The sequence below is a fragment of the Anolis carolinensis genome, unplaced genomic scaffold, assembly GCF_035594765.1.
Source record: "Anolis carolinensis isolate JA03-04 unplaced genomic scaffold, rAnoCar3.1.pri scaffold_8, whole genome shotgun sequence".
Lineage (NCBI taxonomy): Eukaryota > Metazoa > Chordata > Lepidosauria > Squamata > Dactyloidae > Anolis > Anolis carolinensis.
The window spans coordinates 12,304,135-12,314,928 of NW_026943819.1; positions in this window are offsets into that span (position 1 = coordinate 12,304,135).

Below are 10,794 nucleotides of genomic sequence, written 5' to 3' on the forward strand. Positions count from 1 at the left end.
AATATGATCAAAGCGGTTGAAAGTGCCGGGTTTCAGAATGTGTTCTGCATGGCCCACTTGCTTCACAATACCGTCAAGGAAGGTTTAAAGAGCCAGGAAGAGCAGTCGGGCAGCAACACAAACATCTCCCTGCTGATCGAGCGCTGTAGAAAGATCGCGGGCTACTTCCACCGGAGCATCAAGGCAGCCCGGCAGCTGAGAGACAGGCAGAGCCTTGAAGGCCTCCCGCAGCACAAGCTGCTCCAGGACGTCTCGACTCGGTGGAATTCAACCTTAAAAATGCTCGAACGCATGGTCGAGCAGCAGAAGGCGGTACACGGCATCTCCCTCACTTTGGTTGCGCCTGTTAGCAAGCTTGTTCCAACTAAGCAAGAGTGGGACACCATCTCCCAGCTAGTAGACGTACTAAAGCCATTCAAACATGCCACTGAGACACTTTCGGAATCAAAAGCTCTTCTGAGCCAGGCAGTGCCCATGGTCTTGAGGCTAAGGAGGCACCTAGAAAGGCTTGGGGCCGGTCGAACAATTGACTCCCTGGCTGGACCGCTGACACCGCCGGTCCAGGAGGTGGTGAGGAGGTTGTCCTTTGCTGTACGGAAACGGCTAGAGCCACTTCTTTCCAGCAAGGTCCATATGCTGGCGGCCTTGTGTGATCCACGGCTAAAGTACAACGTCTGCCCAAAAGACTTTACCATGTGGAAGGCCCAACTTGTTGACCTTGTGAGGGAGGTCTTTGCTGCCAGGGTGGAGGAAACGGGCACAGCGGCCCCTCTTCCAGAACTGCCTGTCACCCCAAGCACTAGCGCTAGTGGCGAGACGGAAAGTCCCGCGGAGCCGGTAGGGGGTTGCCGTAGGGATACGGATCTCCAGCCGCGAACAGGAAACGTTTTCTTTGCAGAGACGGTGGCCATACTTGCCTGCTCTGAAGAATCCTCTTTGCTGGCTTCTGCTCAAAAGGTAGACTCGGCCGAATGCTCGGTCAACAGGTACTTTGAGGAGCCTCCGGAGATAATTTCTTGTGATCCATTGTCCTATTGGGCTTCACGCGAACACATGTGGCCGGATCTGTCGCACGTAGCCCGCCAGTTCCTCAGCTGTCCTCCCACCAGCGTACAGAGCGAAAGGGTCTTCAGCCTAGCGGGAGATGTAGTCACGCCCCACCGCAGCTTGCTGGACCCTCAAACAGTTGAGAAACTTGTTTTCCTGAAGGCCAACCTTCCTGTGTTGAATTTCCCAGATTTGGATTTTGAGACCGACTGCTCCTAGAGCAACAGTTCTCCTCCTTTAACCAACTCTGCTTCAGAGTAACTTTGGCCAATTTTTTGGCCGTCCGGGCGGGGGGGTGGCCCCTTTGGACTCTGTCCAACAACTCTCTCCTCTATCCTACAATGCTTTCCTCTCTCTTTTCCCTTCCTTTCTCCTCTTTTTCATCACTCGACGTTGCCCCACTGACGTTTTTGGGTTCATCCATCTCAAGGGGCCGTTTCACGAATCATGTAATCATGGAATCATAGAAAAGTAGAGTTGGAATAGAACTCATGGGCCATCGAGTTCTCCCCCAAGAAAGACGCAGGAAGTATCATTCAAAGCATCCCCGACAGATGGCCATCGAGCCTATGCTTAAAAGCTTCAAAAGAAGGGGCCTCCAACAACACAGTCCGGGGGAGACAGTTCCACTCCCGAACAACCATCGCGGAGAGAAGTACTCTCTTTCATTTGTCCCTGTTGAACTTAATATACTTTTGGCCCATCTCTGTATTCGGAAGTTACAAAACGTTTTCTCTCATGTAATACTGGCTCTGTAGAGGTTGAAGGATATTCTGTGGAAAATTAGACCATAAAAGCCAAGGTAGATAATGCTTCCTCTTTGTGTTCTGTTCGGATTTCATTCAATTCCCTTTTTATTTGGGGGGGGGGGGGGAAATATTACCATCACGAGCCATGACTGTTTGGTCTTCTACAGATCCTCGCAGCTCCTGTACAGAAAGAGCACTGTTATATTTGATGTGGATACTTCAGATAATCATTTCAGGTGTAGGAATACGCCAGACTCTCACTTTACAGAGGTATACTATCTGTCCATCTGAACCTTTGAGGATGTCTTTATCCACTGGAATTACTACACCTCGACTTGGGACAGAACTTCTCTAAATTGTCATCTTTCAGTGTCCCATTGTCTAGAGCGGGTGTGGTTGCCGCAGTGGTCATGGGACGGCCGCCTTTGGGTCCCCTAGCCCTCTGCCCGCTTACGCGGAGGGTGCCTTTATAACTTGGAGGGGGGAATCATCAAAGACAGTGGTACTCCTCCGCCTTTGCCAGCATTTCTCCAAATGGTTGTCTAGTGTCCCTTCTCCTTTATATGCCGTGGTCTACGCTGTGGTCGTTAAACGGCCGCTTTTGGGTCACCTCCCCCTTTGACCTGGCACGCAGAGGGTGCCGTTCCCCCTTCAGGACGTGTGCCTTGCGGCTGCTGTAGATGTTTGGGCGCAGGTTACGCCGAGTGGGAATTGCCTTTTGCTGGCTTGTTGGCAGGACGATAGAAGAGGTACACGGCCTTCCCCTTGGGTGGTGGGGTGTTGCTGTGGGTTGAGGCTTAAGTCGCAAAAACAAAAAACTTTGTGGGAGGGCCGTGCCGAATTCTCCGGGATGCATGCCGGTCAACTGTGGCCGGCTGGCTCAGGGTGGGGTCTTAGCTGCCCTTTGTTTTTTTCCCTTACTTTTCTTTTCATTTTGCTGCCTCTCGGACTACGTGACGCCAGAGTCTAGAGGTATATGCCCTTCCCCCTTCAGGGCGTGTTCCTTTGCGGCTGCTTGCAATGTGTGGGCGCAGGTTACCCAGAGTGGGAACTGCCTTTTGCTGGCTTGTTGGCAGGACGATAGAAGAGGTACACGGCCTTCCCCTGGGGTGGTGGAGTGTTGCTGTGGGTAGAGGCTTAAGTCGCAAAAACAAAAAACTTTGTGGGAGGGCCGTGCCGAATTCTCCGGGATGCATGCCGGTCAACTGTGGCCGGCTGGCTCAGGGTGGGGTCTTAGCTGCCCTTTGTTTTTTTCCCTTACTTTTCTTTTCATTTTGCTGCCTCTCGGACTACGTGACGCCAGAGTCTAGAGGTATATGCCCTTCCCCCTTCAGGGCGTGTTCCTTTGCGGCTGCTTGCAATGTGTGGGCGCAGGTTACCCAGAGTGGGAACTGCCTTTTGCTGGCTTGTTGGCAGGACGATAGAAGAGGTACACGGCCTTCCCCTGGGGTGGTGGAGTGTTGCTGTGGGTAGAGGCTTAAGTCGCAAAAACAAAAAACTTTGTGGGAGGGCCGTGCCGAATTCTCCGGGATGCATGCCGGTCAACTGTGGCCGGCTGGCTCAGGGTGGGGTCTTAGCTGCCCTTTGTTTTTTTCCCTTACTTTTCTTTTCATTTTGCTGCCTCTCGGACTACGTGACGCCAGAGTCTAGAGGTATATGCCCTTCCCCCTTCAGGGCGTGTTCCTTTGCGGCTGCTTGCAATGTGTGGGCGCAGGTTACCCAGAGTGGGAACTGCCTTTTGCTGGCTTGTTGGCAGGACGATAGAAGAGGTACACGGCCTTCCCCTGGGGTGGTGGAGTGTTGCTGTGGGTAGAGGCTTAAGTCGCAAAAACAAAAAACTTTGTGGGAGGGCCGTGCCGAATTCTCCGGGATGCATGCCGGTCAACTGTGGCCGGCTGGCTCAGGGTGGGGTCTTAGCTGCCCTTTGTTTTTTTCCCTTACTTTTCTTTTCATTTTGCTGCCTCTCGGACTACGTGACGCCAGAGTCTAGAGGTATATGCCCTTCCCCCTTCAGGGCGTGTTCCTTTGCGGCTGCTTGCAATGTGTGGGCGCAGGTTACCCAGAGTGGGAACTGCCTTTTGCTGGCCTTTGGGTAAAACGATAGAAGAGGGTGGAACGATCAAAGACAGTGGTACAGTCTCCCATCACCCTGAGAGGTTGTGATTGACGCTGTTGCTGCGGAACGGCCGCCTTTGGTTCCCCTTGCCCACTGTCCGCGCACACGGACGTTGCCGATTGCCCGTCAGGGCGTGTGCCTTTGCGGCTGCTTTCAAGGAGTGGGCGCAAGTTCCGTCTCGTGGAAACTGTTTCTTGCTGGTCTGTTGGTAATAACGAGGGTGGAGTGATCACAGACTGTGGGACAGTGTCCCATTCACCTTAAAAGGAAGTGTACTCAACTATGTGGCGGCAGAACGGCCGCCTTTGGTTCCCCTCGCCCTCTGGCCGCGCACGCGGAATCACTGAAAGAAGTGGGACACCTTGGCCTTTACCACTTCTCAAAATTGTCTTCTTTTACTGTACCATTGCCTTGTGCGGGTGTAGTCGAGAGCATGTGATGATAATCTTACGCAGAGTAAGAAGTAGAGAATCAATCCACTCAGAATCTCTTTAGCTATTAAAAACAATTACTTAATAATGCCTTCATGTTTCCTTTGGAATCAACATTTCTGCTTTGTTTCTACTTTGAATTACTTTCTACTACATTACACACTATATCTTTCATAATTGTACTTCCTCAAGTTTACTTAAACTGTATGTATACCAACCGAAGTCATTTCCCTCTATCCAGGTCATCTGCAGGAGAACTTTAATAACCCCTGGAGAACACACTAGTCTTACCTGCAGTGGAACTGCATGGAAACATGTGCCTAACATGAGAGCCTTAAAACCTTCCTCCTCCAAAAAGCATTATAGGTCTGTGTGGTCGTTTGTAGCCTATTTAAGAATAGCTTGACAGGCCAATAGTATTTCGCACTGTATAGTTTTTTAACTGTCAAACTACCTCCTCTTCAGTCCTCGGACTAGAGCCGTGTTTTTACACTGTTTTTTAAGCTGGTAATGCTGTATGCTGACTGTGACTTCAGTTATATCTTATGTCTTATTGACCCAACATGAACACAGAAGAGTCTCACTGATCAAAGCCGAACGGGCCTACCAGTGCTGAAATAAGCAAATTTCTTGGATTGGACTTGTTGAAGAAAAGCATATAACACATCATATCAGGTTATTATTTTCCAAATAAAGCACCATAAATGCATGTTATACAACCAAGGAGACATAAGAAGTCGTTCTATATGCTGAAATGATATGTTGCTATTGCTTACTTTATGAATTTAGCTGCAAAATATCACAATATAATGGAATCATTGACTACAGAAATGGCTAGATTTTTCCAGAGGCTAGACGGTTTGCTGTTATGGAGTGTATCTTTGTGTCATGGGTTGTGGTGTGTGGGCGTGGGGCCGGCCAACGGTGGCCGGCCCCCCGGGTCTGATGGGCTTGGGCCCACTTTTTGAAAGCAGACGTGAAGAAAGCATGCCCTTCCCCCTGTGGGTTCAGCGGGGTGGGCGTGGGGCCGGCCAACGGTGGCCGGCCCCCCGGGTCTGAGGGGCTTGGGCCCACATTTTGCAAGCAGACGTGAAGAAAGCCTGCCCTTCCCCGTGGGTTGCGGCGTGTGGGCGTGGGGCCGGCCAACGGTGGCCGGCCCCCCGGGTATGAGGGGCTTGGGCCCACATTTTGCAAGCAGACGTGAAGAAAGCCTGCCCTTCCCCGTGGGTTGCGGCGTGTGGGCGTGGGGCCGGCCAACGGTGGCCGGCCCCCCGGGTCTGAGGGGCTTGGGCCCACATTTCCTATTTTTTGTTCTTCTCTCTCTTTCTCTGGGAAGGGTGCCGGCCAACGGTGGCCGGCCTAGTATTTTAAAGTGTGGGCCTTTTTGGCGGTGGCTTTTTCTGTCTTTTCTTTGGTCTTTGCTGCCTCTCGGCCTACGTGGCCGAGTTTCCCCGATGTACCGCCTCTCTCTTCTCTCGCCGGCTGTCGTTCTTTAGCCCTTTATGCGAGTTTGCACCGAAGCCTCCTTTGGGGCGGTGTCCTCTGGTTTTTTCTCTCTCTCTCTCTCTCTCTCAGGGATGCGTGCCGGCAAACAGTGGCCGGCCCGGCTTAATGTATGGGCCTTGTCGCCTGTGGCTTTTTTCTTTCTTTTCTTTTCTTTTCTTTTCTTTTTGCTGCCTCTCGGCCTACGTGGCCGAGTTTCCCCCGATGCACCGCCTCTCTCTTCTCTCTCGGCTGTCGTTCTTTACCCCTTTATGCGAGTTTGCACCGAAGCCTCCTTTGGGGCGGCGGCCCCTCTTTCTTCCTGTCTGGGAATCGTGCCGGCCAACGGTGGCCGGCCTAGTATTTTATAGTGTGGGCCTTTTTGGCGGTGGCTTTTTCTGTCTTTTCTTTGGTCTTTGCTGCCTCTCGGCCTACGTGGCCGAGTTTCCCCCGATGCACCGCCTCTCTCTTCTCTCTCGGCTGTCGTTCTTTAGCCCTTTATGCTATTTTGCACAGAAGCCTCCTTTGGGGCGGTGTCCTCTGGTTTATTTTCTCTCTCTCTCTCTCTCAGGGATGCGTGCCGGCAAACAGTGGCCGGCCCGGCTTAATGTATGGGCCTTGTCGCCTGTGGCTTTTTTCTTTCTTTTCTTTTCTTTTCTTTTCTTTTTGCTGCCTCTCGGCCTACGTGGCCGAGTTTCCCCCGATGCACCGCCTCTCTCTTCTCTCTCGGCTGTCGTTCTTTACCCCTTTATGCGAGTTTGCACCGAAGCCTCCTTTGGGGCGGCGGCCCCTCTTTCTTCCTGTCTGGGAATCGTGCCGGCCAACGGTGGCCGGCCTAGTATTTTATAGTGTGGGCCTTTTTGGCGGTGGCTTTTTCTGTCTTTTCTTTGGTCTTTGCTGCCTCTCGGCCTACGTGGCCGAGTTTCCCCCGATGCACCGCCTCTCTCTTCTCTCTCGGCTGTCGTTCTTTACCCCTTTATGCGATTTTGCACAGAAGCCTCCTTTGGGGCGGCGGCCCCTCTTTCTTCCTCACAGGGAAGCGTGCCGGCCAACGGTGGCACGCCTAGTATTTCAACGTGTGGGCCTTGTCGGCCTACGTGGTCGACGTGTTTCCCACGATGCACCGCCTCTGTCTTCTTTCGCGGCTGTCGTTCTTTACCCCTTGGTGCAATCTTGCACAGAACCCTTCTTTGGGGCGGCGGCGGCCTCTATTTCTTCCAGTCAGGGAAGCTTGCCGGCCAACGATGGCCGGCCTAGTATTTCAGTGTGTGGGCCTTGCCGGATGTGGCTTATTCTTTCTTTTCTTTTATTTTCATGAAATCAGCGGGGGAGGATGGGCGGGTTGTGTTTCCACAGAACACCACTCAAAGAAACAGTTAGCGGTATCCTATACTGTTCTAAATTGCTCGACAACAAAATGATAGAATCATAGAAACATGGCACCAAACATCATATAATCATAAAGCTAGAAGAGACCATCCAGTCCAACGCCATTCTGCCATGCAAAAACAATATACAGTAGAGTCTCACTTATCCAACACTCGCTTATCCAATGTTCTGGATTATCCAACTTATTTCTGTAGTCAATGTTTTCAATATATTGTGATATTTTGTTGCTAAATTCGTAATTACTACGTAATATTACTGCGTATTGAACTACCTTTTCTGTCTAATTTGCTGTTAAACAAGATTTTTTGGGGCTTAATTTGTAAAATAACCTAATTTGCTGTTCAAAAGGCTTTTCCTTAATGTCTCCTTATCATCCAAAATATTTGCTTATCCAACGTTCTGCTGGCCCGTTAATGTTGGATAAGCGAGACTCTACTGTATCCAGAAATATCTGATGCTGTAACCGATATATCATTTACCGTCCCGGAATACTAGCCAGATGGCCCATGAATGGTCACAAAAGTCATAGAAATATGGTCACAGAAGTCATTGAATAATAGAAACATGGTCCCTAAAGTCATAGACTCAAAGAACCAAGTAACAGAATCATCCCAAAAGTCCTAGAATCCTAAAATGATAGAATCATAGAGTCATGGCGCCAAACATCATAGAATCATAAAGGTAGAAGAGACCATCCAGTCCAATGCTATTCTGCCATGCAAAAGCAATATAACACTCTTGCAGGCTTCATCATTACTGGATCCGTCCTTCAGGACTTTGGCAAACGTTGGATGTGCAATGTTGCTATTTCATCCAAGGCAGAAATTCAACTCATTCTTGGATGGACAAACAGAACCACAACTGCTAACGTTCCCTTAAGGCAGTGTTTCTCAACCTGTGGATCTCCAGGTGTTTTTACCTACAAGTCCCGGAAATCCCAGCCATTTTACCAGCTGTTAGGATTTCTGGGAGTTGAAGGCCAAAACATCTGGGGACCCACAAGTCGAGAACCACTGCCTCAAGGGAGAAACTGTGGCATTACCTCCGAAGTTAAAAATTTGGAAAAAGCAAACTCTTCCTTGAAAAGCTGTGATTGTCTAGACATGTGGGGGTTAAATCTAGGGCAAAGGAGGGTAAAAATAGATGGGAGGGTCCAATGTGAAAGGTTTGGAACCCCTCCCCTTATATATAAAACAAAGACTCCGCCTCCAATATGTGGCATTCAGTGTGTGTCCACACCAGGGTAGAATTGGCACCATGCTCTCCAGATCAGCCATGCACGTGCCACATTATGCCCCTTCCATGTTCAGGGAGTTTGACAGATGGAAGGGCTATCTGAGCCTTGCGAAAGTGGTTACGGAGATAATCGCGGAACGCAAGAAGGTCCCATTTCCATCTCAGAGTTGGGACACAATGGAGTACGACATTCAGCTAGTCCTCAACGAGGACAACTTTGAAACAGCATCACAATGGGTTAATGGAAGCAGTTCCAGCAGCAAGAGCTCCAAAGGTAGTGCCAATGGCCAGGCTTCCCAAAACAAGGAGATTTGCAATTTCTGCAAACACAACGGGGAATCCAAGCAGGTCTATTCGTCCCACCGGCTGAAGGGGATGGACGGCACCGTGGAGTGCCCCATCTTGCGCAAATACACCTGTCCGCTCTGCGGTGCCACGGGCGAAAAGGCCCATACTTTAAAATACTGCCCACTGAGCCAAGGAAAGAGGTCGCTGTATCGCAAGTGCGGACGTAACTCGGCTGGACGCAAGGTGAGGAGATAAGAAGATCAGGAGAAGACCGAAGCATTTATTCTTAGTTTTAGTTTGACTTTGTAAAAGAACAACATTTGATTTCGAGCATCATTAACACTCTTTACATTTCCTCCCACTTTGTTTCAGGTTTGGAGAATGGAAGCCCAATTCTCTTAGACTACAGTTGTGAGTCCAGAAATGTTTTTTTATGTATATTGTTGCCTTCTTTCACATTTGTTGTACCTAGGTTAATTATATTGTGTTTCTTTTAGATGTGTCAGTTGCCTAGTGTGATGACTCATGGGCCCTGCAGTCCTATTCCTGACAGTATTGTGGCAGATGAGGAGGAAAATATGGAGTTTTCCCCAGATTTCCGGTCGGAGTCAGAGCCTTGGCAGCTGCCTGAAGTTCTAGTCCAAGGACCAATTAAACCTGACCTTGGTGGGAACTCTCCCCCTTATGGGAGAAAACAGGCTTACACGACTGATAGAGGATCGAGAGAAAAATTTAGAAGTAGTGCTCGCCTTGCTGCCAAATATGCCACTGATTAGAAGTATTTCCCCTGAGAAAATACGGGGAGTCTTGCACCTGCAAGCTGGTTTCCTTCGCTCCCTGTTCTCTAGGGAAAGTGATTGTTGTTTGGGGAAACGAGACCCAATATAGGGAAATTGCGCGAAGGATTCCTTGCGGAGTCAATTCGTCAGCTCCTGGAGAGAGATCATGTGTGTGTGGACTTCGAATCCTGTTCCTTGCCTCCTGAATCTAGTTCCAAGCCTTGTCCTCGTCTCACGGATTTACCACAGATCTTGTTCCATGCTTCAAGTTGCTTTGCCTTTAGCCACAGCTCCAGCCACGTTCCAAGTAACTTTCAGCCTTGTGTCAAGCTTCATTGGATTCAAGACTTTTTCTGTTTTCCCAACGCTTTGCTTGGCAAAACGTGTGTTGCGGTTATTGGATTATAATCTTTGGACTCTAATATTTCATATTGGACAATAATCTGCTGGACTATATTTGGCCTCATTTGAAAGGTCTGCTTCTGAACTTTATTCTACACTTGTTTTTATTGACTTTATATATTCCTTTAATAAAGATATTAGATAGAATCTGGCCTCAGTGTATGGTTATTGGTGCCCAGCAGCCTAGATCCTGACACCTTGTATCATGCTTTTTTATACATATAATCATGTTTTTTACATATGTAATATCACGTTCCTTTGACATCTGTAATTGCCTTATATCATATTTTATATTGTGTTTTATATATGCAGTTACTTTACATGTTTCTTTTATGTATGGATGTATAATTTTTACATGTTTAATTATATTATTTGCAACTATAATTGCCTAATATCATGCTTCTTTTATATATGCAATGACATCATGTTTATTTAACGTATATAAGTGCCTTATATCATGTCCGGGTTATCATGTGTGTCTCCAGAGGGATGCAGCCCTATCCTTTGCAGGGAAAATATAGAAATATCTTCTAAATGGCTACTGTCTAGAATTTTGATTTGTAAAGAAAGGAAAAGTTTATATGCTATTGGAAAGAAAGATACTATTTTATGTTTAAATTTTGGAAAGGAATAGAATTGGTTATTATTACTGTGGTCTAACCTTCAATTGTTTGCAAGTTGTTCTAAAGTTTGGATCGTAGAGTTTAATAAACAGAGTTTATGGTTTTGGCATCAAAACTGTTCATGTTGTGCTTAAATGGGATTGAATTTTCTTTAATTTGTGGCCCATAATAGGCTGGTTATAAGCCTGATCTGGAAGGCAGCCAAGGCAAAGACCATTGAGCTGCTGAACTTGCAGACTGAAAGGTCCCAGG